This window comes from Periophthalmus magnuspinnatus, chromosome 22, assembly GCF_009829125.3.
Source record: "Periophthalmus magnuspinnatus isolate fPerMag1 chromosome 22, fPerMag1.2.pri, whole genome shotgun sequence".
Taxonomy (NCBI): domain Eukaryota; kingdom Metazoa; phylum Chordata; class Actinopteri; order Gobiiformes; family Gobiidae; genus Periophthalmus; species Periophthalmus magnuspinnatus.
Genome location: NC_047147.1, coordinates 11,031,363 through 11,058,683, shown reverse-complemented (window position 1 = coordinate 11,058,683; position 27,321 = coordinate 11,031,363). Strand labels below are relative to the sequence as shown.

At 38.4% G+C, this 27,321-nt stretch overlaps 1 protein-coding gene across 1 annotated transcript in view; it reads right to left on the bottom strand.

The window, feature by feature from the left end:
• The window catches only part of alk (ALK receptor tyrosine kinase), a 186,779-nt gene that overhangs the window by 146,524 nt on the left and 12,934 nt on the right, over positions 1-27,321 (bottom strand). The window lies entirely within an intron of this gene.

The window sequence follows — 27,321 nt, the reverse complement described above, 5'->3', positions numbered from 1 at the left end:
AGAAACCAAACAGCACAGGATTCAGCGGGCTAATCTTGGTCTCACAAAAGCCAGCATTTTGGCATTTCCACAGTTAATTAAACTCCAGAATACATTTCCATTACACAGTGGCCAGAGAAGACAGAGACAGAGGCTTGTACGCTCCATCAACATGGCCGCTGAACAAGGATCTGCTCTTGGTGCAATATATTGTGGCTTTACAGGAAACACTATATATTTCTTTACACAGTCCGCCTGGTGCAGTGAGCCAGGCCTAACCCCGCAGGCCTCCATCCATCTGTGTTGCTGAGCGTTTTAATGTGCTCCTTGGAGAACCACTCATCTCTCCTCATGCATCTCTATGTCTGTTGGTCCACTCCAGTTTGTGATAAAAAAAAAAATATAGAAGAATCTGATCACCATGGAAACCGACCTTGCTTCCTCATTCGACCAAGTTTGAAATGATTTGGCAGTTGAATTCAACACATCTACAAAGCCCAGAGTGGACAGAGAGGTCAGGGGTCATGGTGCATGGAGAAGTGGACAAAATCTTTGTTGTCAATCCAATCACTCTCGCCAAACCTTTTCTTTGTTTTGACCAAAAATATAGAAAAACAGGCAGAAAACTGTGAGCAGAGGAGACAAAACAGTCAAAAATTAATAATAAAAATAATAATAAATAATAAATAATAAATGTTAAAATGCATTTAATTGCAAAGGAAAAAATACTTGAATTATAATAATTTCTATGACTTGTGATTCAGTATGATTGAATCACTTTGCTGCACAATTGAACATGGATATAGGAAGAATCTTTATCCATCTTCATTTGGTCATAAGATAATATACTATTAGCTTAGCCTAGCATAACCTATTGGCTAACCTACTGACCACAAATGTAAAGCCAAATGCTGTGAATATTGTGAAACAGTGAAATGATTCCAGAAACCAGAGTCTGGTTTCTGGAATCATTTCACCGTATGCAACAAATGTCTATTATAGTTGTTGCATAAAAAAACAAAAAGGAAAAAAAAAGAAATCTAGTACATTTTCTTACAAAAGCCCACTTAGAACACCTTGACAATAACTGCTGATGCAATGCTACTTAAACGGTTTTGGATTTGTTATTACACGGCTTATGCAGAATTGAAAGTAGAAATTGTTGATTTTTAGCTCAAACAGCACGAGGCAGAAGGCGACAAAAGTGGCATAATAGTTTTCTTGGTTCGTTGATAGTCTGACAAAGAAAATAACAGGCCTTCGGTGTGATTAATGTTCTCAGGTGTAAATCTGATATGTGCTACAGTTTACCACATCCTGACAGCCACAAATTACCTTGGAGAGCTTTTTCTGCTTTAAACTTGTGCACAAAATATTAGCTCTTGCTCTATTACATGTTGATTGTAAGTATTATATGAAGGAGTATAATTCACTTGAGAAGGCTAGGTAGTTGGCATACCAAATGGAATGTTAAAAAGCTCACTAGGAAGCAGATTTATGACATGAAAACAAGACCTATAGATTGAGGCTTTCCTGGAAAAGGCCAGCTTGCTCTTGATTGCATTCACCACACCTTCGGCCAGTAGTATTGCTTGGCTTGACACTCTGGCAAATGACTTCTACCATGCTAGCCATGCATATCCATTGACTCTCATTTTGGCGTCCATGCCAGCGGCTTCACCGTCAGTTTGGCATTTAGCATGGGCACTTGATGGACACTAATAGGGGCTCCCGGCTGCTCCACTATTACCCTAAAGACTATTCCTTGTCAGGGAGTGTGTGATCAGTTGCTTGATCAAGAGTGTCTAAGTACAGGGAGGATTGATCCAGACGGTCTTAAACCCAGCGAGCGCAGGTGGGCTGTCGAAGCGGAGGAGACCACACTCAAGGCTGGGAGTGGAATTTTAAGTAAGGATGAATGAACAATGTAAGTGTCAAGATGAATCAGACTTCTGGAAGTAAGGAAAGGGGTAATTTGTTCAATTGCTCTCAAGTGCAGTTTGAATTACAGCCAATGTGAGCAATAAAGTTGAGGCATTTTATCATGGTATTAGAAATCACAAAGGCATCCAAATCTCCACAAGAATTATTGGTTGCCAGTTCAATTCCAACTGGTTTTATAGTGTCCCTTCTTGGGCCAAACACATCACAAATCTTGCTTGCATGATTGCACAAGTACATCTAAGTGACAAGTTGTGGTCAATATTATTGAACTTATCTTGAAGTAAATAAACGCTGGTCAAGACTTGGATTAAAAGTAAGAACCTTCTAGTTCTGTGGTAAAAGTCCTGATGCTGACAACCAGTAAATATTTTTTCCCACATGACCAGTCAAAGTGTTTCACGTCACAATAACTCATGAAGAGTCACAATGCCACTATCAAACAGTCTGAACCAGCAACTTTCTGGTTTATCAGTGAATAACATTCTTCTCTATTCGACCTCAAAATTGTAGTCAAAATTTTGTAAAATTATATTACTTGGTATACCAGCAATTTCATAGACTCATTTTTCCTACCATAAGATTCTCCAATTCCTCAAACTAAAGTAGGGCAGAAGCTGTTCTTTCCACTCCTGTCTTATTTAGCCGATGCCCTTCATCCTGGCATCCATCTTTCCTCGCTCAAACAAATTATCTTCAAATCTCGTTCCTTCTAATCGCTTTTTACACCATCAGCCGCTCTGACAGTTTGTTTCTATCTCTGCCCCTTCCTCTCCTTCCCTCGCTCCTAGCCTTTTCCATTTCTGTTTTGCGTCCAATCTCCCTTTTTTTTTGCGTCATTACCATCTTCACTTTTCTTATTCTGTCACACAAACTTATGGCTCTGTCACTGCTGGCTGTTTCTCCAATCTCCTCTCCTGGCCCCTTCCCTACTGCTACCCGCACCGGCATCGCGAGCATCATCCCTCCCCATGCGTCAGCGCCTTTGAAGGGAGTTAAAAAGGAAGGGCCTCATTGGTAAAAAGATTTCTATATTCTGTCAGAGCCCCGTACATACCCCAGGCTGCAGCGTTCTTTCAAAGTGCCAGGCAACACAATCACGGCGCAGGGAAGTGTTTAGAGTTGAATTGAAAAGGTGCTCCAGCTAAAATGCTTTGACATATCTGTGTGGTGGTCTATTGCACTGCCTGATGATTCTTTTAATGGAAGGAAAAAAGTTAGCTGAGGCCAACTGTCAGAGCACAGTTTTACATTGTGCTAAAAACAATTACAGCCACACCACATTATCAAGATACATTTATTTATTGCTACATAGAACTGCAATTGGACAAGATTAAGTATTATGATGGATGGGTCGGTGATGTCCCCTACTATTCGCTAAATTGGGGTCATTTCCAGGTCACTGTGCAGCTGTAGAAATACATTAGAGATTATAGGGACAATATGGTCTATGTGGAACATCCGACAGCAACAATCAAGTGCGTAATGAGGTGGTATGGTTGGAACTGTTGCCTTTTAGAAAGAAGGTTCCAGATTATTGAAGATCAAGATGTAAGATTTCCACAGTAACAATGAAAAATGGGTGAAATGGAAAGATTTTATTTCTTATCTTTTGGGACAACAGAGTATAGCCTTGGCCTGTGCATCGATTAGTTAACTAAATGGGGCATGGAATTAGCAAAAGCTCTCAGCCATTTTTAAGATCTAACCATATATTTGACCCAAAGTGCACTGACAAAACAAGAAAAGTAAATTGGACGTAAAAAGGCAGAATAAATTAATAACTGTATTCCCAAATCTCCAGCTAACTCAATCAACATTCCTCCACCGATCTGAAGATTGGCCATTTGAATCTCGCTCCAGGCATTTGGCGAAGTTGGTTGAATGATCAGATTCTGTATAAATGTGACCATTTACCATTAACTGCACAGTGTCCTGCTTCGTTTTGTAACACTTGCATTTCACATATTTTTCCTAAACCAAGAATCATGATGATTCTTCTGGCCACATTTTAATCTCTTCAAAAATAATTACCAAAAAAATAACCCTTGACTAATGTTCTCAGAGGTGGGATTTGAAATACAGATTGCCACATCCTGACAGCCATAAAGTCCTGATAATTAAGAGCTTTTTGACTCAAGTACAAAATTGTAGCTCTAGTTCCATGAGTGTTCAAATACCCCTGTTCATAATGAGTCATGTAAACACTCGAGGAGGTTAAAAAGCTGGAGTTAGCCTAGCAAGATGGAATGTCAAAAAGCACTTTAGATAGAGCGACTCAGTAGCAGGCTTCAGTAGTTACTGAGAACAGCTGCTGTAGCATATTTAATCACCTAAAGCAGGACAATCCCATCAAAGTTTTAGGCGACATGGTTCGGGCAAACTACCACTTTGCTGTGATGAAATTCATGGTGAGGTAGATCTAGATAAGTTTTACAATGAACAAAATACAAAATAATAATCCATGTGTGTCATAGATTATAACCATATAACAGAAAAATTAAAATATTTCTTCTTTAATGGGTGCACAACTAAAGGCTTGGATTTTTTTTTTTTTTGTCAGCTAATAAAATCTAGCCAAAAACCCTCAAAATGGAGGTGAGAAAATGAGAGCAACAAGATCAAAACCAAATCCTTAATGAAACTAAACTCTTTTTACACAACATATTATGAAGACAACAACTAAATTAAAAGGTGCTGTGTAAAAACTTGTATCAAAGCCCACTCACCCATTCATACATTCATCCACAAGTGTACACAGACAGTGCTGGGAGTGTGATTCCAACTGTCAATCTCTGGATCAGTACTAAGGTCTATTGGATCCAAAACTATCATTTCATTTAACTGATACAAAAGTGCAATGGACACCAAAAGAATAGGGTCTAATACTATAGTTAAGAATCAATATCATATCTCCCTAGGATGTGAGGCTATACTATCTGGATAATCCCCATTTTTGAGTTTATATGTAAATGCCCATAAACTCCATGCAAATATATGCGTGGGCCTCTTAACCTCCTGTTGCACGTCGACTTGATATTTCCTCATTAAAGTGCAAGTAAGGCACCTGTTTAACCACACTGTGCACCTGCTGTACGCACATATGCTAACGCCTCAGGGCTCTACCGAGGGATCAACAACAAATGCTCCCTTCTTCATCTAGGCATATACACAGACCTCTCAACCTACGACTCCCTCCTACCCAATTCAATATATTACATCCAATATGCACTACACAGTCCTATGAGCTTCAACTTTCCCGACAAACACCCAGACAATGTTGCTTTTAACATTTTTACAGTCTAATTAGTGTCACGGCACAGCTCATGTTCCCTGCAAACTTGCAATGAAAGCTGCAAGCACAATTAAAACAGAGGGAGAAAGAGGGAAGAAGGAGAAGATGCCATGTTTGAAGTGAGGAATGAAAGGCCAGGTAACTTGGCAAGTAGCATTGGGAGATTTGTCAGGTTGGAAGTGGAGAGATGAGAGGAAACATGTAGTGTACACAGCACTCTGAGGGAGGTATGTCTTTGAGCTCTACCTACATGGTGTAATACAGTGAAATATGGTCATGTGGGTTAGCATACAGTTCTGAAGAGGCTCAACAAAGGCATTCAATGTTGTAGCTACACTAAGTCTTGTGAGACAACAGACACTACTGATATTGAATAAAAAAGGTAGAGAAGCTTCTGACTTTTTTTAAACTTTAGGGAGATAATTTGTATCAAAATTTGAAAACGTTCAAAACAATTTATTTTCAACATCTACTCATAAAAAAGTAATTTCAAACCAATGTTGACTTTAAACTAAAAAGAGCAGTCGCCAAAAAACATACTTGTGGATTTTAGAGTGGTGACAGATTGCCGTGGCAATTAACCATTCAATATGAGTTGTCTAAAGTCCTCAAAATTGTGCCTAAAAGAAAAGTGAAACCCATAGTTTTCGTCTTTATTGCCAACTTCTTTTGTTGTGGCTCTACAAGCATGGGCATAACAATCATAAAGCAACTGTATTCAATACTTGGGGACCTTGAGCTATGATCTGCATAAGGAGTACCTAGCTGGAGCTCGTTTGGGAGCACCCATTTAACAGAAAAATAATGTGAACTTTTTGCACAGAAACGAGTTGTATTCCATTTTTTAAACTATATTTTAAAACCCATTCAGTCTAAAGAAACCACCAGCCATCACAACTTACATATACAACTTGACAATTTATGACCCGTGATATTGAATTTACGAACCATCCAAATGCGTTCCCCCTTTTAAATTTGGTCCTTCCCATAATGCTTGTTTGAGAAGGCACTCATAGGTCTTTATTAGATCACTGAGAGAGTGAAGTCAGACCTGTGAGTCCAACGAGAGAAACAGTTAAAAAGCTGCTAGGGAGCAAAAGGAGGGCAGCAGAAGAAATAATAGTGGCGAGAGACTTTGAAGGCACCTAGCAATTTTTACTGCACTATACTTACACTGACCGCACTGAGAAGGGAGCTCTGGGGCGCTGTCATCAGCTGAGCACAACTTAACACGCTACAGACAGCAAAGCATTGTGGGTAATGCGTTTATAAATGTCGGCGTGGGACCAGGGCATTTCAAACAGGTTAAAGTGCAGGTTTTCATGTTTTTGTAATTATTACTAAGTAGCGGGGAGTTACAAAAAGTCATCAACACCAAAAAATCCATTAAAATTGTAGAGGCAATTCATGTGCAAAATTAAACATTTAGTTAACAAAATAGATGTGTTGTCAACCATTTTTCAACTGTCTAATCATAATTATTGTATTTTTATTGAGTTGTATCATAGACTATATATATAAATGGACATAGCTATCCTGCTAGCCACCACGTTCCAAATAGGAAGTGATCATGGGCACGCTTTACATTGGAAAACTGTCACCCCTCTTTCCGTAAATGCTGCGGTCAGGCCCGTCATTTTGGTCTTAAAATGTTCGTATTGACCCACTCTACACGACCCTGCTATTTTAGCTTGTAACTCAAGATATGAACATTAATAAGAGACAAATCAGGCGCCTTTTTTCCCGAGGTCACTCCCGGGATGTGTTAGAAACAGCTTTGATTGACAGTATTGCTCAAAGTCCACTCCCTGCTAAACCAGCAAGGCGGGGCTTTACCTTCAATAGTCACTTGGCACTTTGGTTGCTCCGATACTCACGGTCGGGATTCCTAATATGGAACTTGGCTCAAAATTTGCTCATTCTAACTGCTAGCCTCGATGAGTTTCATTTGACTAGAGCCGAACACTGTGGGTGACGTCAAAATCCCTTAAACCACTTTTTTATACAGCCTATGGGTTGTATTAAAGTAAAATTTATGCTGGCAATCTCCAAATTATACACTTAACGAAAGAACAACAATAAGGAAGAATTGTTCTGGTTGCTGGTTTTGACATAATAACATAATAAAAATATATTATAGTACGTGCCATTTTGACAGTATTCATCTAATTCAAAGTTACATGTCAAGTTTGTTATCTGACAGTGGCAAATAATCCCAAACTTGTGTGTTCACACTTTCGAAGAACTTGGAAGAAACTCTTTTAGAATTGTTGCGCTGACATTTGTTTTTTTTTTCAGTTGTAATGTTGAAGGCGTATAGCTGCACATTTTCACTAGAAGAAGACATCAAGACTTCAACTGAGCATGAAACTCTGAAAACTCCTATTATTTCTATAGCAGAATAACAGCATTGTGTGGGAGAGTGAAACATGGCAACAAGTCACACTTAAACATCTAGCTAAGAGTCAGAAACTAAATACAAATAGACTGCATAGAACATTGCATATGCTGAAGTACCTTAAATGATCCACTCCACAATGGAACTAATGGGTGTTGGTGACGCTGTGTGTGGACAGCCGAGGCAGAGGCCAGCGATATAGCGGCTCAGTTAAACCATGTGACCACTGTGGGGGAAGTTAACACTCAAATGCAGCTCTTCATGTGCGCAGCTCTAACCTCCAGCAGTAAACGTTATACTGTGCGGGGGTTTGATGTGAGGTTGGGGAGGGGGTTTACAGTTTATTTGAAATGAACCAATTAGGGAAAGGTCACTGTTTGGCCAAAAGTCAAATGGTTTCAGTGTGGCTCCAGAATGGTGCCCCAGTTTTAAAAGGATCCGATAACCTTTAGAAATGAAGGATACTAACCAAAATAACAAGCCCAGAGCCCAAATCTGGCAGTTAGATCATGCAACATATAGGGCTGATGTTTTCCATTATCAGTCACCACAGTACAGTACAAACAACAACAAGAAAAAGATAATAATTACTATCTTTACCACTGCAATTTACACTGACATAGTAGTAGTAGTAGTAGTAATAATAGTAAATTGAAAGAGACCAGTGCCTTGGCAGTACTCTTCTACTCTCTGGAAGCCACTTCCCTTTTGTCATTGCAATTTTGTGTTATTTCTTTCTTGTACATTCATAAACCATTCTATTTTGCCCATTGCTGTTCTCAGACCTGCCCTTCACTCTGTGCTATAAAATATTGATTTCTACTGCCAATATGTGGAACTGCATTCTTTATACTCTCAACATTCCCTAATAGGTTTGGGAACAACAATTTGTGTCAGCTTGTACATTTCATCAAACTAAATTAGGAGAGCTATTCATAAAGTAGTACACATAGTCAATAGAGCCAGGACTAACCTTGTGCATGTTTCACTCATGTTCCAGTGTTTTTCAGATGTTAGTTTTCATGCTTGTAAACAAACTAATTTTCTTCGTGGCTGTGTTTGTGTATTTCGAAGTAATTAAGTGGATAATGGTCTGCTGGTGGTAAGTTGAAATATGAGGTTTTAATTGGCCTAAATTGGGTAAATTGAGGAATAGCAGTTAAACACGTACACCCACTGTTGTTAAGCATGCTCCACAGCCCTCTCTCATCGTGCAGCTCACCCGTAGCAAAACCAGTCAGATGAATTTCAGAAAACTAACAAGTACCACACCAAAATAAACAAAATGACCTTTGCTGGTAGTTTTTTTCAGTGAAGTCCTGAAGTTACCTAAAATACCAGTGAAAGACATAATTTAGAGAGGTAATGTGTTTTCTCTAATAATGTGTGAAGAAACACTATGGCTATTTGAAGCAATGAATTGGAGTGCATAATTGTACTTGATAATAATAACCAGCTGCACTGTTTTTTAGCTATAAAAATCATCTTAAACGAAGTATCAGAATTTACTGCATTTTTTCACACATCTGTATTTTTTTCTTTGACGCATCGAATAAATGACTGGGAAAATCCCAGCAGCCCCGCGCTCTCATTTGTCACCTTCGAGGGACAACAGAGGCAGATTACCGTAATGATGGTAAAATATTTAGATAGCCCCATGTCTCCGCTTTGAGACGCCGTTTGAATTTACATGAGAGCACGACTGGTTGCGGAGTTACGCTGCTGGAAAGTGCGCAACCCGCTCTATCTGCGACGATAGGATCCGACGCTATAGGGTTAAGTATGACAGGTTAGAGTAGTAAATAAAAAGATCTGAATATTTTTTAATCCAGTATTATTATTTATTGATTTATTTTTATTCTGGTGAAGTTTATCATTTTACTTCCTGGTTGGACACGGGCAACGGATATGACACATATAAAAGTCATCCTGTTAGCAACTATAATGTTAACAAGGGCCAAAATGACTAAATTACTATTTGACGAAAAGAGAATAAGATAACACCACCTTTATTTTGCTAATGTCAATGTTTTATGTCAGATACATTTCAAAATGCATTTCTTGCAAGAAAATTGTCCTTGTGTTTTGGATAGAATTTTCTGAGTTAATGACATAATTACCCATGCAAACAAATGTACATTTATCATTGTACTTTAATTCATGTGTACAATATATGAATAAAGGAAATTAAAGATGCACTATGCAACTTTTGTAGTGGTGATGTTATATACCTGGACTTTCCACAGGATTTAATTGAGACATTAAACTTATCTTTCTTGCATTTATTCAATTGGTGTTTTATTGCTCCAAAAATACCCCGAATACATCAATTCTTACTGTCAACTCTCCACAGATCTAAACTGTAACTTTACCTGGTGGCGCTCCCAACGTTCTTGCATGGAGTAGATAAGTTTAATGCTGTACTGTGGAAAATTCCAAACAGAGCAATGGCATCTCCATGGAGACCAGTAGGTGGCGGACTCTCCAGATGTATTTATCCCTCATCACCCCAGTTACCCCGCCATTACCTGAGCTGTAAAATGTGATAACCAACTTTTTTTTATCCATGACTGGCAGTCAGTCAATGTTACTTTAGAAATGGTATGATAATATGCACTTAACATTACAGATCTATTGCTGTCCCCTGTTCTCTTTATGTAGGTGAGACTATATTCACAGCCTTCAGACCTGCCTTAGCCTACACAGGTATTGGCAGTGAAGTGACAGGTGACACATTCAAATCAGAAACATGTCAGATCCGTCCCCACGTCTGACACATGCTCATGCACCCACCTGCCTCTGATAGAGCCTCTGTTCCTCCGCAGCAGAAATTAGACAAGTTTGGCTGTCAAATCAATCACTGGAGTTTTACATGCTTTTTTTATATGTTGAATTTTAGATGGAGGTATAGTGCATATAGCAAATATAATGCACAATAAAAATTTACTGTTTTTGAATGAAATATCCAAACTTAGATCCACCCTTTACCCCACAAACTTGCCATATTAATCTCACAGCTTTAAGTCCTCTCGAATGCCAACAACTGCATTTTTGGGATTCATTAATAGCATCATTTTCAGAAGAATAATTTTATATTTATTCTAGTACGACAGGTTAGAGTACTTTCACTTTCACTACACAGTAAAAAACAGCTGCTCTTTTTTTCTATTTTCTATTTATTTATTTATTTTTAATTCTGGGTTGGACACAGGCAGCAGACATGACAAAGGTAAAGGTAATTCCATAATTGTTAGCAACCATAATGTTAACAGGGGCCAAAACTTACTAAATTACAATGTTATGATTTGACAAAAAGAGAATCAGATAACAAAGCCTTTATTTTGTCAAATCAAGGTTTATATGTCAGAAAAATTCATTCCTTGCATGAAAATTGTCCCTGCATCTTTGGATGGAGGGTTGGAGGTATTCTGTTTTAGAATGCTACTTCCTGGATTTTTGTACTTTTCTTCGCAACTTTTTTCCACAAAGTGCCATCTGACTGATGTAAAACCATGACAAATATTTACCACAAGTACTCTCTCACTGAACCAAGTAATAATTTAAAACAAAGCAAAAAGTGTCCATATGCACTTTAAACAGCACATTCCACCATCAGATTCTTACCTGTCCTTCAGCTCATTTTTAAAGGGCACATATTACACTATTTTCTGATCTATGTTATACTGGTGTTTCCTCCTCAAAAATATACCTGGAGTTTTGTTTTGCTTCATTCACACATGTTTAACACACAAACCCTGCAAATTTGTAGCTCTTACATTGGAAAAGTACTGCTTCAGCGACAGAATCCATTTTGTGTAACATAGGACCTTTAAACTATATCCTAAATATTCTGATGTCACATGAACCCACTTTGTTGCAATGCTATTAAAATGGGAGGTGAAGCTGCAGACTTTGCTGAAGCAGAGTATGTATCATATATTCAGTGAGGGTATGGACTTTTTACAGCCAGGGGGCACTGAATTTGCAACACTGGACACTTCAGTTCTGTCCAACGTAGACGAGAATGATCCAGTTACATGCATCAGCTCCACAGAAAATACAGGCAGGAGGAGAGCCCCGAGGGAGTCCTGACAAATGTACAGTCACTATGTGTAGTAAGGAGGACTAAGGAGAATGCAAAGTGTATGCTGTGTCTACATACATTACACGAATATCAGCTCTTTAGAAGAAACACGGTCGTGGAGAATTGGGTGAAATCGTTTTGTCATATTGCCATTTTTTTAAGGCAGTGTGTTAATATGGTTTCTTTTTTATCACAGTTCTTGCAGATTTGAGAAGTAATTCACACTTAAGATGTGTTAGTCATATGTTTACAACCTACTCTGGTAAAATCTTCCTATCACTCACTTAGAGCGTCATAGAGGCTGACCAAAAGAAGGAGAGGATGTGTTATTGTTTTTGCATAGACACAAAAGCACAGATGTAACGATATCTCTAAATTTTGGTTCGATTTCATGCTGTCATATCGCAAAGTACACAAACATGCAGCTGGATTAATAAATTCATGAAAAAGTTTACAAAGCGGTTAGCAGTCCAGGCTAGGGATGTGCAGATTGTGAACGAGTCGGCCATTTTGAACGGTTGGATTTGGATCTCTTTTTTTTAAAGAGCCAAATTTTTTTCTTTCTAATGTGTATGATTTTTTAAACTGATTAACCCTGAACCAACACAAGAATCAGCACAGAAGCAGAGCAGGTGAGACGAGTGAGAGCTTTGAGCACAAAAAAATATATTTGACATCATATTAACAGTTACGTTAACATTAAAATTATTATTATCATAGTGAAACTTTTTATCCAGAGTCTGCTTAATTCGATAAGGTAAACTCTCTCACTCTCAGTTTGTACTATTTTAAACACATCTGAGGCTTGGTCGTTTCTCTCTGTGTTAAGTTTGCAGTTAAATGAGTTCTCACATTGGCTTCTGTCATATAAATAAATAGTAAAAGAGCCAGTCTTTTGAACAAATCTTTGAAATAAACGGATCCAAAATATTCGGATTCCATAAAAGAGCTGAAAGTCCCATCACTAGTCTAGGCCTGTCAGCAAAAAGAGTGTGCAATGCATTGTAGAGTTATGTATAATCCCCAGACATTTCAGATTAAACTACCATGTGTTAAAAACTCAGACTTGTTGGATGATGAATGAATATGTGAGGAAAAAGCATTGCTGAATTTGTCATCACACAGATAAAAATGTTTTATTTTTTTACTCATAGAAGCCGTTTCAGATGGTGTGTGGTTTAATACTCTAGTTGTTTGCGCCACGTCTAACAGTACCACTGTGGAATGAATGTGAAAATAAATTCTAGCGTGCGTGAAAAAAGCAATTCTCCGACTGTTACTACTACAATGTCCTTGGTTTATCTTTTATATGATGTTTAAAATGTGTAAAAACAGTGTAGTCAACCATGAACATACAAACGGAGCTAACAAGACTGCCGGTACATTACTATAAAATAACAATAGCATAGAAGGTCACGGTGGTAAAATCTGACATTTCACTGTGGTATTTGAATACACCCTATGCTCTCACATAGTTTGCTGCCTATATGTTTATGGCAGATCATATTGCAATCATATCCTCCCTCGCCACTATCTTTACGTGTGCCTGACCTTAGCAGGTGGTGCACAGCTAAGCCAAAGCAAGTCCTAATCAAGTGGGATGCTGCCTGTCTTTATCAAAACCATATGACACTAATGCGTTTAGGTGAGATGCATGGATAGGGTAGTTCATAAATTAGAGCAGGAACTAGCGGCTGAGCGACTGCAGATGCTAGGGCTGCAAGTAGCAGTGGCATGATGAGATTAGCATAGCGCACTAACTGTTGGCAGGTCTCATCAGTTCAAGTCATGAGAACACATTAAAAGCGAAAGCATATCACTGTTAAAGCTGGTGAGTCACAATCCCACTGCTGCAGATGTCATGATTGAGGAATAAGTCTTGAATATCAATAGAAACAACAACCCTCAGTGACAACACTGCATTAAGGAATTTTTGTATATGATTCTCCCCTTGATTAATTACAGCTTATTTTTAAAAGCCATAAGAATTCATAACATACTGAGAAATCTTCATCTGAACTATTCAAGTGGTATTAAAAGGTAAAAAAGTTACAAAAATTGAATGACATTTCTCAAGGATTAAGGATTAAAGGATTTAAATGAGTAGGCCCTACCCATAAACTAATTATATAAATGGACATAACAAACTGGCTGAATTTATATTGAAAAACTTTCGCCCGTCTGCCCATAACTGCTGCTGTCATCCTCGTCATTTGGCCTTAAAATGTTGATGCTCTACATGATTCATTTTTATTTTGCTATTGTGTCTGTAAATCAAGATATGAACATTCAAATGACTTCTTTCCCCCAAGATCACTCCTGCTAGCATTAGAAACAGGTTTGATTGACAGCGCTGTGAACCAGTGATGCAGGACAGGCAGGGGCTTTACCTTCAACAGCCTCACTATGGATTGGCTCTTTTCTTGCTATGATACTCGCAGTCAGAATTCCAAATATGAAACTTGGCTTAAATCTGTTCCAAACTGCTAGCCTCAATGAGCTTCATTTGACTGGAGCTGAACGCTATGGGTGACGTCACACTCACTTAGTCCACTTCATTATACAGTTTATGGCACTTCCACACTCCATAAAATCAATGAGGTTACTGGTACTACCAAAAATACTTTTATATATTACTACATTAATAAAACTTCACTAACACACAGTTCAGCCCATACCCTGTTCCTAAACATTATACCAAACCCTTAGCCTTAACTATAATACCTGTTCCTAAACCTAACCAAAGAAACTTAACCCTAACCTTAAGCCCATTTAAGAAACAAACTATCATCGAAATAAGCATGCACTAACCTTGCCCCAAGGTAAGTTTGGTAGAATGTATTTGGGACAAAAATGAGGTGACCCAGAATGCACAAAATAGCTATAGCTAGTTTCCAATACCTGGGTTGTTTTGCTCGCTATAATGCCACATTCAATTTGAGTAGTGGACTAACTGTTGACAGGCCTCTCCAGCTCCCATTAGAACGCATTAGGACACAAACCATGTCATAATTATAGAGATAAGTGAGGAAGATATTATTCAAAAGTCCCTTAATGTGTCTTGTCTTGATCTGTCAATATTTGTCTGTATTAAGATCATTAGAACACAATACATTACAATACATTTATCCCTGCACATGAGACTTCGCCCTTCCAATCTGGTAATTCTTTGTAGATAGCTAATTGGTAATCTTGTATTCCTCTAGTGATAAACTCAAATGCCATGGAGATGAGATTAGCATGGTGCGCTAACCGCTGACAGGCCTCATCAGTTCACATCATATGAACACATTAGGAAAACCACACCACCATTAATGCAATCACTCAGTTAGATCCTGAGAAATAAAACCTCTTTAACACTACAGATGACGATGGACAGAACCAGGCGAAACATGTACCAACCAATAAAAGCTCTCAACAGTCAACATGACCTAACCTCTGCTCAAGACAACCAGATGTTCTCTGGACCTCCACGCCAACGCTATTAACCACACAGCCAAATACCCCTGCTCCCCCATGTTACCAATGGCAACGCTGATGGGTCAAATTGAGTGTTACAAGTCGTAGCAAGCGTTGCAGCCAAACATTGATTACAGCGGACAGGCATTTGGGGCGTGTTCTGACGAGATTAGGCGTTCTGGGGGACCGCAGGGTACGGGCCAGCTCAGATATCCTGGGACAGCGCGACCTTGTGGAGGCACAGCTCATTAACAGTTGCCGAGGCCTGGGAAAAATGCTCCCACAACAGTTACTGCGCACAAAAGAGGGACATGCTTTTCTCTTTGCTGTTAGGCTAGTGTGAGAATGGTATAGATGGAAATGTTTATCAAAATGGTGTGACATTTGTGATTGTTGACGATGAAAAAATAAAATGTTGAACCTATTTATGTATTTACTTTTATTGCAAGAGGACATTTTTTTTAAATTTTGCATTAAATTTAGATTTTTTTAAAGGTATGCAATGTTATTACGGAGTGCCAGACACCTGCTTGCCTTCATGTGATGTTACTGATTTATCTGGAATCTTCCACACAGTATCGCATTAAGTGTATCTATCTCTACGGAGACAAGCAGGAGATGTCACCAGGTCAGATCTGTGGACAGGCGAGCCTGCTCACAGTAAGAATGCATGGTTTTCCAATGCTTTTTAGAACAATAAAACACCTGTAATAAATACACAATAGTTTTAATGCCATACTGTGGAACATACTCGGCAAAGCAAATAACATCTCCATAGAGACAAGCAAGTCAAAAACATTAGAAATTGTACTTTAACATTAAATTTTAAAAGGTAAATTGCACAAACATTAGATCGTTGAAATTAAAGCAACCGTTTACACAAGCCTAAGGTTTGGCTCATGGTTTTTTGGTGTGAATAGAACCAAATTCATAACTTTGTGCATTTGACCTTCTTCGTGCTGATGTGTTTTTTTTAATAGAAGAATAGAAAAGGCACACAGATCAAGTGGAGACACACAAAGAGAAGCAACCTCCTTACAATCGCCAAATGTCCACTTGAATCAAAACAAAAGCCAAGGATTCCCAAAAAAAGATAAATTTTACCTTCAACAATATTCAGACAGATAGAACATGAAATGAAAATATCACATGAAGCCAAACTGTATGAAGATATGAATTCATTTATACTGCCAGGTCAGCTTTACTATAAGACTATGTATAGGTTCTTGGGTCATCATATATTTAAAAAACAAAAACAAAACTAATTTAATTACTGCATATTAAAACATTTGTTTTTGCTATAGTGATTTGCAAACCACTGCCCCCGAAAATAGGTTTGTATACTAGAACGGTATGAGCAAACCAAGGAAATACAATTTTTTCCCCTAGAATCTGTAAAATTTGAAAGAAACAGCACATTATACTGGACCAAAAAGTATTTACCACCACTAAAGTATCCCATTTATTTTACAATTTAAATCAAATCAATTTTGTTTGGTTGGAGTGTGTTACAGGCAGATATACTCATCCCTACAATGTTCTATGGGAATAGGCATAGATTATTTTCAGTGCAATAAAAAATCTGCATATCGTTGTTCGACTAAAGTAACATTTCCATCTCTGGAGATGCCAGATGCGGTCTGAATCCTATTATGATTTCCAGTGTGCAAATCCCTGGCCTATCCCTGGGGTTACTGTTTAAGTTGAATGCCGCTGGTGCGAACATTTGTATTCCTCAACTAAGCCTCCCTCCAGTTTCATTTTATTTGGACCACCTCCAGCTAGTGCATAAATCACATCATGAGGAAAGTGCTAGATTTTAACCCTGACCAAAATGTCAGCAAATGCAATGTGAATGCACATCTTGGTGATTCAAGCCAATTGCCTTTTAATTGTTCACTTATTAATGCCTAATCAGCGAACAGGTACAATGTCTTCTCTCATGCATATGCAAATTATGCTATTCTGATTAATGAGGGGGGAAAGTGTTGCATAGAAAATTAGTTTCCACAAAACAGTTTTCCTCGGCATATCAAAGTTCTAACTGCATGGAATAGAGAAAGTTGATTTGTGTTTCATGGATTTATTGACGTAGTTGTAATTTTTCTCATATATGGTCCACCACCTGCTTGTTCCCATGGAGATATGACTGCTTTGCCTGAAATGTTTCACAGTGTTAATCTATTAAACAGGGGTGATGGTAGCTCAGTAGGTAGAGAGTTTGTCCACTGATCCAAAGGTAGGTGGTTCGACTCTTAATCTCGATGTAAACATCATTGGTAGAGTAGTCAGATCCACTGACCCACAGGTTGGTGGTGCAATTCCAGCTTCCACAGATAAATACTGGTATATGAACGTGTGTGTGGATGGGTGAGTGGTTCCTTGATGTAAAACGCTTTAAGTGTCAAATATATATGTGAACATTTACCATTTTAAATTTATCAGTCTCCATGGAGAAAAGAAGGTGACACCACCAGGCCAATTCATAGGCCAGATCTGCAGAGAGGCATGCTCACAGTAACACATTTTCAAGGTATTTTTTAGCAAATCAATTTTAGTCATTTTAAATATTAAATATGGTCTTATTGGTAAAGTACTGATGGAAGTTGAAGTGCAATGATTGTATAACATAACTTAATAGTCCTAAAAGTGACACTATAACATGCAAAAATGTAAAATAATACTTGGACGGACTTGTTCTATGGCAGGTCATAAAGGTTAAAACACCTGTAATGACATAAATGCAAGAACAATAGGTTTAATATCCTACTGTGGAAGATTTCAGGTAAAGCAATAATATCTCCATGGAGACAAGTTGGTGGCAAACCACATAGTGCACTTTTAAAAGAGGTGATTCTTTGGAATAATTTGTCTTGTAACGCTCACACATCATACTAGGACTCCATTGCGACCAAACCTGCAACTAGACCAGGATGAGAACTGAACTGAACCAAGTCTACAATACGAGTAAACTGACCTCAAACCAGGACTAAACCAGCGTGAATGCATCTCTAACACACATGCACATACCAAAAAGATAAGTCTCAATATACATGGATTTTCTGTTTGGTTATTTCTGGTAAATAATGTGAGATTATGATATCAAATCCATGAACCAATTGGATAGTGACTCCAATAATTCACTGCTTGATGGACTGCGCATTTCTTAGCTGACAAGACTAAATACTTTTGTTTTTGAATCCATTACTTCTCTTCCAACCAATCTAAAGCTTTCCCAAACTCTGCAAATTATGTGCCACTGTGTTTTTATCTGCGCGTCAAGCTGATATCTAGTCTTTTCGGTAAACATGCAAACAAAAGCGGCCCTGACTCTGCCTCCTCAAAGAACAACTGCAAACTCATTAATTTTCTGTCTTGTGTCGGGACAGATAGAGTTGGTTTTACTTTTACTTGACAAAATGCATGGACCTTAGCAGTCTAATTCCATTCATTTATTTTCAGGGCTATACATTTTCCACGCTGTCTGAAGCTGGCATCCTCCTCCCCCAAATTCTATCAACAGTAAGAGGAATTCATTATTTTAAATGAAGGTAGAGCATGTTAAGCTCTCTTGAGATAGAAATGGGCCATTATCCGTCACTCCACATGCTAACCTCTGACAAAAAAGTTGCATATCGGTTGCCTCACTTTGTTATAAGTGTTTCTTTACAGAGGCTCGGTGCTAATGATGCTCTGCGCTATGGAAATGTAACTGTCAATCACAACACCCAACTTTCCCAACTGAGAAATATTGGAGATGCACTATGAATTTGATTTGATGCTTCCAAATATACTTTTTTAAGGAGTGCCTGGTCATGTGACTTTTACGGTTAGGTCTGACATGTAGTAACACAGCAGTTAAAATCCACCAGCTTTTGTTTATGCTGGCTGATATTTCTATGCAAAAAAAACAAAAACAAAAAAAAACTGATCAAACACACCACAAACCGTTTTTGTAGAAAATGTTCAAAAGACCAGACCATCATAAAATATACATTGCGCAACATATTTGAATACAAATAATTGACATCAACCAGATTTTTTCTTTCAAATATATTTTAGCATCTTTATCATGTTTTAGTTACAATTACATATATATTTCAATATAATGTTAAACATGACATTACATGAAAAATGCCCAAAGCATTCTGAAAGTGAAACATGACTAATAATAATAAGGCAATGGATTTTAAGTGATTAACAGTGCAATATTCATTCACTCCATACTCGGAATTGGTAGCTACAATGGGCCTGGGGGCAGACTGACAGAAGCAAGCCTGCCAATCTGCCCTATCGGCCTCTCCGATCACCACCACGCATACACCACATTCATGCCAGGCTATGTGGCACCTGGTATTCTCAGCGATCTCCCATCAAAGTACTAACCAGGTCTGGCCTTACTGAATAAGAATATAAGACCTGGAAGACCAAATAACCTATGTATTGTGGTTCAGGGTTGTTTGGAACCTAAATATGCAGGTTTACACACAGCAAGATACTGAAAATGACATTACACTGCTCCTTTTCAATTTCAACATCAGTGTTTTCCTATGGCATATGAAAGGCTTAAAATATTACAACTTGACCCAAAGTCCAAAAACCTCTTTAAACCTGCAAAGCCCATAATCGTGCTCCAGAAAAGTGCACCAGAACTGGCTCTTTATAGTCGACTTGTTTTGTCAGGGCGTGAACTTGGGTCGAGTGAACATCCACGCTGCCCAAAGCCCTGTGTTTAAGCAGGTTTAAGACCGCAAGACAGGCTGTCGATAAGTCTATAACAGGTTGAAAGCGCCTTACTTGTGATATAAATGAGGATTATCAAATGCCAGGCACATTTTCGCTTCCTCTCCTCTGGTCGGTATCAGAGATAGCTTCTTTCATCCTCGCTTCTGGTCTTCAAAAGCGGTCCTAGCCCTGTCATATCTCCATGCATTTCCACGAATACGTCCCTCCTCTGTCTAATCCATCCACAAGACTTATCTCACTCTTTCTGACAGTGCCTTTGTATTTTAATATCACCACATTATCTTATTTCTCTTTCTCCTTGCTCGTGCCCTTTTCTGATCCATCATTTTTCCAGTGGGTTGACGCTATAATGAATAATGAAAAAGACAAAGGGAAAGACGGTTGTAGAGAGGGGCTGAGTCAGCTCCCTCGGCTCAGATGGGGAGTTCTCCGGGGAAAAAGGACTCCGCTGTGGGATTCTACAATGAGGTTTTTCAACAAATATAACAGGGCTAATAAATCAATCTGACAGCGCAACATGGCCCTAATATCTGCAAACAGACTTTCTTATCAGCAACACGCAAAATAGAGTTTGTTTCTTTTCATTTCACTGTATCTTGTTTTAGGACTGACGAATGAAGTATAGCCAAGATGCAAGTTGACAGATGCTTGAAAGAAAACACAAAAAAAGTGCTGATTGTAATTTGAGAGAAAGCCAAAGTTTATTCATGGAATTCAGAATGATAAAACATTACAGTTGTTTCCATAGCAATTAAAAAGAAAAACGTATTTCGATTGGTCGTAAGTTCTCAAAATGGTGTCCATATAACCCTGGAAAATGTCATGAAATTCATGAATAGTCATTTGCGCGTTCAATAAACTAAGGATTCTGAGTAGAAGCGCTGATCGTCATAAAACCAAGAGAAGGAAAAAGACTAAGGGCTATCCCACACTTTATGGCAGAGAGTAAGTACTGGGATTATATTAAACAAGAACGTTACAAATCATACGTTTTTACTTGAGGCCAAAGTAGCACGAGAGAGATTAAAGGTCCTATATTACATAGCAAAAGAAAAATATAAAATCTGTCAACTGGACAAAACGTTGTAGGAGGGAAGACGTTTCATTGCTCATCCAAGCTGCTTATTATTGATTATTGGTGGGCGTTGCCTTATAATTATCTGAAGGGAGGAGCTAACTACACTAAGGCGGCTCCCAATCCTGTTCAAGTGAGTATTGTTTTTCTTAACAAAAATTGCTTTTTTAACTCCCCTCACCAAACCATTTCTTTGGCTAAGAGCTGTACCTCACTATCTTCAAAGGAGTGGTTAGTGGCTTTGAGATGGAGATGTACGGTTGACTGGGTCCCAGAGGAGCCCTCTCAATAGTGTTGGTACATTCTCTTATGGAGTGGCTGTTTAGTTTCTCCAGTTTAACGCTCACTGCACTCTTCACTACACTGAATGGAGTAAACCACATTGCTTTGTTTGTGACTCTGGGCTTTGTCCTTTGGGTGGACCAGTTTCTGTCTTAAAGTGTTTGAAGTTTTGAAATAGACCAGAATTTCATAGTGTCTGGAAATTCTGAAGCTTTTCAGACTCACCAGCTGTGTAAGAAATGGTTACACCTTTCCTTCTAGGGTCAGATTCCCTGTTGTCCTGTTTTTAGCTCTCTTACATCTATTGAAGGCCCACTTTGGATATCCACAAAAGGAGTTCCTTCTTCACTTTCTCCTCTGTGTTTGTAGGAACCACTTGAGCTCTGTGTTGTAGTGTAAGGATAACTCAAGAGTTTGTGCTGCAGTGGATGGTGTGAATGAAACAGCAGGTATTGGTCAGTGTGTGTGGGTTTCCTGAGGACTTGTACCTGGAGTCGCCGGTCCTTTCCTATAGTTACTGCACAATCGATGAAGGCCAATTTGTTCTCCTTGGCCTCTTTCCATGTGAACTTGATGTTTGGATCCACAGCATTTATATTTGCAGTAAAGGGATCCAGATTTAGATTTTTGTCTTGTTGTCATCCATGTATTGATACCGATGCGTGCGTGGGTGAATATAAACTAATTTAATAAAAGAATCATATCTCTGTTAAGGTCTAAACTATAGGTACAACATAGTAACAACACTGAGCCCATTCTATATCACAATAACTACAGCCTTTACGATTTGATAATTCTCCCACCTCAAACTACTATTTTTATTTGATTGCAATAGTTATATCTCATCTGGACAGATCTTGGAGTTGTTTGTAGTTTGAAATCACTTGTGTGTGGCCTTGTTGAAGGACGCTGCTGTGTGCTGTGTCCTTCCCGCTCTCCAAACCCCAAAGAGCCCAGCCTCTGTCTCCTTTAATCCATAACTCCAGCTCTGATTTATCTGCACTTTCCTCCTCTGCTCCTTTGTGTTGCTGCACACACAGTCCTCCCATAGATCGCACACAACTGCATTTGAAAGTCAATAATAATGTATTTGTATTGGTAAAGTTGTTAGCATATAACTTATATTGATTTCCCATTAATAACAAGATCCCAGAGAGACCTCGTCAAAAAGTCTCAGAAGCAAAAGGCCTAAACAAAAGCTTCTGCAATGCTGAGATTCAGAACTTGAAAATCAATACAAGTTACTCTCAAGGTACTGCCCAACTGTGCCATATTCATTATATAAGCTGGCCATTATTTGCAGACATACTAACTATTGCAGATCCTTATCTATGACTTGAAGACTGAAGGGGTAAAGCAAAAGATGCTACTAAAGGCCTGTTTTTGTTCTGACGTTTGTATACTATTGCGTCAAGTGTATGTTTAACTTTTTCATTACTCAAGTTTACACTACAGTCTGAGCCACTTCTGCACAAAAGTTGTTCTTTAAAACACCTCTTCAATCAGAAAACAGCTAAATGATATTCCATGGATGACTGCTTCAAGCCCGGAGTGCAGTTCTGGAGCTGTACGGCAGACACGGAGCAAAGTGTGGCCTGGGGCTGCTTTAAATAAGAGAAAAGAATCATGTCGGGCTCTGTTCACTTAAATAAAGTAATACAAGTGCAGAGGAGTGGAAATGCAATGTAAAACTTACAGGGACGAGGGCCAGAAGAGCTAGGGCCACCACTCCGCACAAGCACCAAATCCCCAGAGCTCAAAGACATTTACCGGGTTTCATTTAGGCTTTGTCCTGTATATCCTGTCACTCTCTGGTACTGCCTGTGCTTGGAATTTTAAGTACTTACTAGAGTGTCAAGTGAATGAAAAGTGAAAATAAAAAGTTTGCATTACAATGAAACATTATAGTGTGTGTGCTATGTCAATGGATCGCGTTACTATTAAATATGAGCTTATTTCAAGTGTATGTGATTGGTAGTTGTTTTTAGTACAGGGTAAATAGATGGATGTGGATGAAACTTTGGGTGGTTTTGGTACATTTGCATTTGACCCATTTTCAATCCCATCGCAAGTGAGATCTGTACATATGGTGAACTCTAGTGATGGAACTTTCGGCTACGTTGTGGGATCTGAAGATTTTGGATCTGTTCTCTAAAAGAGCCGTTCAAAAGATTGGCTTTTTTCTATGACAGGCGTCAGTGTGAGAACTCATTTTTATCTACAAACTAATGACAGAAAGAAATGACCAAGGCTAAAATTTATTTGAAACTGAGAGTGGGAGAGTGTTTGCTGTTACAAATTATGAAAATCCAAATACAAATCTTGCACAACAACAACAATAATAAAACTAACTGATATTATAATCCCAAATGTGTTTCTGTGCTAATTCTTGTGTTGAATCGGTGTTCAGTACAAAAATGGATACAAATTAAGAAAAAAAAAAAGATCCACTTCCAACTATTCACAATAAGGAACTGTCCAAAAGAGCCAACCCGTTCATAAACATCACATCACTAGTGAACTCCCAGATCATGAAAATCCGAGTTGGTTTGGTTGATGTATAATATTACCCTAAACTAAAATACATATTTTAGGTTCCGTTTAATCCATTTTTTTTTTTTTTTACAATACCCCAAAATCGCAGAGACTTTGCAGGGCCTCACAACATAGAAATCAAACAATGAAACATGGCCGACATTCAAAAGAAATAATCTCCTTAGTCCTTAGTTTTTCTTTCTCGGCTGGATGATGGTTAAAGGGAGAAATTGGAAAATATGGAGTTGAATATCTAAATTTAATAAAGTTCCCAAGTTCCCTAACGGTCCAAGAATCAAAAGCAGCACCATCTTGTCATAAGTCTATAAAGTGCTAATAATTTTGTAACTTGAGTTTAGTTTTCTGGGATCTGTACAAAACTTTTCTCTTTGTTTCATGAGGACCCATTAAGTGTAGGCTACTATGTGTGAGCCAACCATAGTACTTTGCACAAGCTATTCTATTTAATGGCATAAAAACACTGCAGTAGATTTATGATATTCTGAAACCTCTAAAATAGTACCATTATGGTGTTAAACTGGCAAATACTTACACAAATCTAAATGCTTGAACAATAATCCAAATTTGAAACTGTTTGAAAACGTGGGGTGTTTTTAGAAGTCAAGTTTGTGGTTAGTGGGTTTACACATGGGTTTGTTTGAACAGAACATGTCTAGTTATGCCACAGTCCACTTGGTCACTACATCTCACCATTGTATTTATTATTCAAGGGACAAGCCTGAGAACTCCGGATGTTTTAGAAGAGCTTGGGACAATGCAGGAGGAGGCAGCCAAGTATGACAAATGAATTCTGAAGTGAGCACACACACAAGCGCACGGATATGCACGCAATTCTCTTTTTAATTAATTCAGCCATGATCGCAGGCAGGCCTCAACAATAGGGCTATGTTGTGGTAATGCATTTTTAATGTCGCCTCTTGCTTTTCTTCATTTTAATCCTTTAATGAGAGAAGAACAAACACTTTCAAAATAAACTTGAGTTCTTCGGTTCATCCTCAACTTTTTGGATGGAAATTAAATGTTAAGTCTTTCTTTGTAGGAAGAAGTTATGAATTGTTACTATAGCAGAGGAATACCGGTAGTTAAAACTAGCAATAGAAATTAAGTTCAAACACAAATATAATTGGCAAATTAATTGGCAAAGCAAATTGATGTAAAATATATGAGTCAAAACAATATATAGCCCACAGTAAACAAAGTGACAAAGGATCAACCCCTAACTGTTGGGTCTCTAAAAGTATCTGAATACTTTTGTGTGGACACTAAAAAAGTAGTTTGTGTAATCCCTCAGTTGTTTAAGTATGATCCATAGTAAAAGAGAAATTCAAATCTGTCAACAGGACAAATTGTGGGAGTGAAGGTGTTTCGCTGCTCATCTAAGCTGCTTTTTCAGTTCTCAGAACAGGACTGAGAAGTGAAAAAGTGGATTGGATGAGCAGTGAAACATCTTCACTCCTGCAACTTATTGTCTAGTTGACAGATTTGATTTTTTCTTTTACTATCTTGAACTAAATGCTGAATGTGGATATCACTAAAATGTAAAGATATCAATTCAAAATAATTTGCTACTTTGGCTGCATAGAGTCAAATTTAATTAAATGAAACAATCAAGTTTTTTATTCTGTTTTTGAACAATAATACATGCCCTTTGTGACCTATATAACTGATGCTTTCTAATACATGAAAATAATTAGAACATGCCAGACATGCTAATGTTAATGAGATGCAATTAATTATCCATTATGCTCCTGCTATTTTTGTCTTTCGCCTTGATCTTGTGCCCTGGTAATGATTCACAAGGCTACGCCAATTAATTTGAGTTTAGTAGGATGTTAGTAGTAGTCATACAAATGTGTTTTATCAATGTCGCCATGTGGTTCTTATTATTGTGTTAAAGTAGATATTTTCTACTAAGTACTAAGTACTATTTAATACTTCTAGACAGACAACTTGCCACACTACAGCTTTTCTGTGAATCCTTCCTCCTTCACTTCCAACCATAGTAAAAATTACCTTTGAAAGTGACAGGAGCTGTACAAACAAATACAAGTGTGGTGGATCAATGCGACTTGTCATTACAAGGAGCAAGTGCGCTGGGTGAAACCTGCTCTCATCTGACACACAGGAGGGCCTCCACATGGGACCGGCATCAAAGAACCAGCGGGAGAGCCCGAGCAGAGGAACGCATGCCCTGACCAAGATGGCCGTTGAATCAAACGCTATATAGTCCTTCAGCGCTCCCCTGCTGGAAGCACAAATGTGTCTGATCAACACCGCTGGGAGTCACTTTATTCTACTAGATTATGTGTGTGTGAGTATTGTGTGATCGGAGGCTGTAGGGGGTCCCATATAGATACTAACCTTGAGGGAGAGCTTGTCAAAAGAGCCCAATTAATCCAGAAGTGTAGTGTGCATGAAGAGAAAATCTAGGAGGATTTCAGTACACGTGTTTTGATACAGTTCAAGGCTGGCACAGTTTCACTTATATTCAGTACTTGGCAAAAGTGTAGAGCTGTGTGATGGTGGTAAGGTAAGACTGCAATGAGAAATACAGTTTTAGTTCAAGTCTACCTGACAGACTATACATCTCAGTACAACGTGTTAAACATAATTATATTTGAGATTTTGTTAACATCGTAACCTAGTTTTTTACTCTAGCTTTCTTATATCTCTGAGCTAAAACCTGGAATTACTCAACATCTTTTCATGAATTTGTGCGTTCGGCTTTAAAAGTATAATTCAGGTATGATTTAGAGAAATTTGGGGGATGTCAGTTGCTCACGTAGCGGACCTCTGTCCTGAAGCCTTGCCCGGAGCATCGCATTCTAAATACCCAGATGAAGAGCTCCGATGCTAGGTATGTGAGCCTTATTCTTTTACTATGTCTCCACTTCGGCAGTGACTTGGGAGTCACATACAGCTAAATATAGATTTTCTTTTAAAATATCTCGAAATGCGTCAGAGAAATACAATAAACTAGTAGGGAGCCTGCCACTATAATTGCAAAGAATGATATAATGTAGCTATAGCCTTGATAAAAAACAAGTGTAAATGACGCACATGCAAACATCAATTTCTAAACACTATTATAAGTGAATGAAACACGGGTCATAAATGTTCAGTGGTATACAATTTCACATTACATCCACACATTAGTGACACAGAAGCTGCTCTCTGCCCAGGTCGGATCAATAGTCTGATGGATAAGGACAGATGTGTGGGTAGACTTCATATGGGAGACAGTGGCCCAGAGGCGAGCGTGAGGCTGACCTTTGGAGATGGATGGTTCACTCCAGTCCAAGTGCAAAACGTCTGGCAGCTTAAACACATCACACGTCAAAACTACGCATTCGGAATATGGTGCTGCTCGGGGGACAACACTGCTTAAGACTGGGAACATGTTTTAATACACATAGTAGAGTCTATACCAAATTGTAATGACACATACTCTAGAAAAAAAGTTGAAGTACTAAAAATATGCCAGTAGATGACATTTAACATCTGGA